We start from the raw sequence: 4,137 nt of genomic DNA on the forward strand, positions 1-4,137 counted from the left end.
CAAGTTACTCCACCTACAGTGTTGTTATATAAACCTTATTTTCAAGGTTCAGTAAAAAATTACATTACTCAAGTTACTCCACCTACAGTGTTGTTATATAAACCTTATTTTCAAGGTTTAGTAAAAATTACATTACTCAAGTTACTCCACCTACAGTGTTGTTACATAAACACATTTTCACTGTAACACATTCATAACTTTAAAACTTCCATTTTATTATAAACAAATGTTTTAGAACATTTAATATGCATACATTATAAGATAACCAATCTAATTTTTACTGATAAATCACACAGCTTATGCCCTCATCTTCATTAAGTGAGACGTAGCATGCCGAGGATACTCTAACAGGACAGCCCTTCACTGGGCAGCTCGCCTACCAAAGCCAGCAAGCAGCCCGATGATGGACTACACTGAAAGAGTTGAGAGATCTAGACCAGTCCTAACACATATGACAAAAACTTTTAAAAATTATTAAAGCCTACTACAAAAAAAGAGACGATGATGAATGCTGTGAAAAGAATCTCAGATCTTGCAGGTGGTTCTGCCAGATATCGTTGGATGTTCTTAATATTTCAGCCTAGTAACAATAACTAAAGAGGTTAAAACTCTCATAGATTATCCAAGTCATATATCATCAGCACAGTTTCAAACCAGGATGTTGGTGATAAAATTTACTGCAAAGAATATACGTTCCAGTAATAGTGACATTATGTCATATAATGTCAGCCAGGTTTAAAATTGCAGAAAAATGTATTAAGGCATAAAAAAGTACTAAATATCATTGTAAGTTCAATAACAAAAAATTACAAATTTTCATCATTACTAGATTTATGAAAAATATTTTACAGGTTTATTTTTCACTGAAAAAAATATCCTTATTTGATAACTTTAAACCAACAACATACAATATCATTTATATTTTCAACAGTAAGTTAGGTCAATAGAGAAAATTTTCTATGTTATTATTCTATTAAATAATTTGAATACATTTTAGGAGTAGGACAAGTCAGAAAATTTTCAGTTTCATCTACAGCTTTAGAAAGAAAATAACTTGAATGAACAAAAGCTTTTATAAATATTCCATTTATTTCTGACAATCATTTCTATACATATCAGGTTTCCAAAAGATATTCAAATACCCAAACACAATACACTAGAATACAAACGAAGTTGAAACAAAATATTTTATGCAACCTAACTATCTTTTAAAAAGGGGACAGATGTTGTTTGATTTGTTAATGATGAAAAAAATAATAAACTATTCAAAATCTGTGTATGTGAAAAACTTCTGTTAACATTTACCAAACAGATTGCTTAGTGCACTGACAATCGACTGTTTGTTTGTTGTTAAGCACAAAGTTACACAATGGGCTTTCTGTGCTAGAGCTTTACATAAAAATGCTAGGCACAGACATAATTATGACAGTATGGTTTTACATTATTCTTTCTATAAAGCTTTTTGTTTTGTTTTTTAGTGCCACTGATCAACTGGGGAAGAGACCCCAAAAACAGAAATATGAGTCAATTTGTATACAAACCATAGAATGTTTTACTCAATGCTTAAATATATTTGTGTGTGCATTTAGTTTTTTATTTTATAGACACAGGTCTAATGTGCCACTTTACAAACTAACAGTTTCTTTTTGAAAAATTTAATTGCAATATAATACAAAACTGAATAGGCTATAGTTTTCATAGTATTATGTATTATTGATCAGTTTATTTTGTTTTTATTGAACTGTGTTATAGGATTCATAACTAAAGATAATCCTGTTAACATCTGCTTTGTGTTCTTCCGTAGGGCAGTGCTATCTTACATTTGAACCACTGCAGGAACTTCCAAGTAGGTAGTTTACTTCTATTGTTTCATTTGATTTTGTTCTTGCATGATAGGTTGACAAAATCTTAGGCCTAGTTAGATATTGAAAGAGAATCGTTCAGAGTTAACCTGCAATAAAAACTAAAGAAGGAATTGGATATGGCTAAATCCTGTCAAGAGCAACAGCAGTATAGTCAAACTACAAGTCTCACACAGTTTCAGAGTATTTATTTTTCTCCAGTTATGAACAGTAAAGAACCGGTGTACAGAATATTTGTTCCAACTGGAAGTGAATCTGTTTAAAACATTTTAAGAATAATAGTTCAAAAACAAACATCGGTTTAGACTTCATACAGAAGGAAGGACTAATGACAACATTTCAAACATTGCCCTAAAGATTAAATAAGACAGAGAAAAAAACACAAAAACAATATGTCTATACTTGTACCAATCTTTTTCAAACTTCTTTAGTAAAAATATTAAACCCCCCTCTCTCCCCCCTTAAAAAACTGAAGTATCAAGAACAGTACCATCTTTCCTAAACAATTCTTTCAGTTAACTATGAAGAAGGTGTTTTCAAAGTTTGAAGCCAGTAATTTATATAAATTATTTTGAAGGGGGAAGTTTATATGTATTAAATGTACGTACAGATATTAATTTTCTGGGATATATTCCACAATTTTTTTTCTTTTTCATGTTTGAATTTCTTAGTGAATGTTTAAAAGTTTAAGATCCAAAAGTAATGCGAGTAATAACTTTACAAATTATATAACAGCATGGTTTTTATAAATTTCTTTCTACAAGACTTCTTTTGTTTTGTATTTATTGCTACTGACAAGCATGACTGCTGTAAGTTGTTTTTATAGTGTTACCTTGTCTTCTTGAAGATAGGGACCACCTCAGATAGGATTGGTTTGCCACCTTTGAGTTTTGTGGTAGCATGTGCAATTAATTACAACAAGCCAAACATTCTACTCAATGACTAGATTTTTTGAAAATTCACAAAGTCTTACAAGTTCGTCAGGAGCATTTCTTACAAGCTACATTCAGGTGGAGTAACTGAAGAAAAATGGAAGGAAGATTTTTAAAATTTATACGGGAATTATACACTTTGTTCTTATCTATACATTCTTACATATTGTGAATCAACTCTGTTCAACCACACAAGGAGTTGATTTGATACAAAAGTCATGTGTAATACAAAAACAACAACTGTAGATTAACCATTTACAGACAGTGACTGCGTCTACATGAAAAAATGAAACTTATAGGGACAAGCACAGATCCATTAAATATGTACCTTTTGTAATCATACAATTCTATTGAAAGCTACAGGAAGAAGCGAGTCTATTATTCACCATTAAAATGGAGAAAAAAAAAAGTATAGTAAATTTTACCCAATACTGGAGAAACATATTCTAAGTATTGGTCACAATATAACACACTATAGAAAACTGTTAGTTATCTGTTTGTTGTTACGTATGAAGCTACTTGGGCTATCTGTGCTGTTCCAGCCAGAAGTATTGAAACCCAGTTTTTAGTGTTATAAGCCATCAGACTGACTTACCACTGAGCCAATGATAGAAGACCAAAGACAGAAATATGAGACAGTTTGTATACAAACAACTGAATTTTTTTTATTTTTTTTTACACAGTGTTTAAATTTTATGTCTCTCCATACAATTTCATTGCACAAAGTGGTAAACAACAGGTGTTTATATCATTATTACTATTCTTATTCACTATTTGTTGCTTGTATTTTCTTTGTTAACTTACTTGCTCTATTAACAGCATAAAGTAAAAAAAAACTTACAGTTAGTGATCCTCAATTTCTCCAGTTTGTTATTATAGTAAAACCATGAGTCTCTATAGCAACCCATGTTTTCTGTACATGTTCTTCTATGTACCTAAATAATAACATGCTACTTTTAGTTTTAAATCAAATAGATGTGTAAAGTATTTGACAAAAAAAAATATAAAATTGCTAAGGAAACAATCTTAATTGTTCGATGATGAGGAACCCACTTTGAGACTAATAATGGCTGGAGATGGCTTGAATGGGTAATGAAGAAAAACTTTAATATAAGTTTAACATAACAGCAAATGTACAACGTTTCGACAAGATTTTTAAAGTTTTTCTTCAATACCCATTCAAGCCATTATTAATCTTAATTGTTGCTAAACTTTATTACTCATTAAAGTACTAAACAATCCTACCGAGAACAACAACAACAAAAGTATCATTAAATTATCACAAAAAGAAATAAAATCAGGTTTTTCTACAAGTATATCAGGATTATAATATATATATATAT

General features: G+C 30.2%; 1 long non-coding RNA gene across 3 annotated transcripts in view; it reads right to left on the reverse strand.

Annotated features, from left to right (window-relative positions):
* Positions 1-3,404: 3,404 nt before the first annotated feature.
* The window catches only part of LOC111088820, a 27,929-nt gene continuing 27,196 nt past the window's right edge, over positions 3,405-4,137 (reverse strand). For 2 of the 3 annotated variants that reach the window (XR_002613222.1, XR_002613223.1), the window contains exon 3: positions 3,405-3,729. This is a non-coding gene — a long non-coding RNA (uncharacterized LOC111088820). The remainder of the gene's footprint in view (positions 3,730-4,137) is intronic. The other variant, XR_002613221.1, reaches the window with a different exon arrangement.

This window comes from Limulus polyphemus, unplaced genomic scaffold (genome assembly GCF_000517525.1).
Source record: "Limulus polyphemus unplaced genomic scaffold, Limulus_polyphemus-2.1.2 Scaffold4511, whole genome shotgun sequence".
NCBI classification, from domain to species: Eukaryota; Metazoa; Arthropoda; class Merostomata; order Xiphosura; family Limulidae; genus Limulus; species Limulus polyphemus.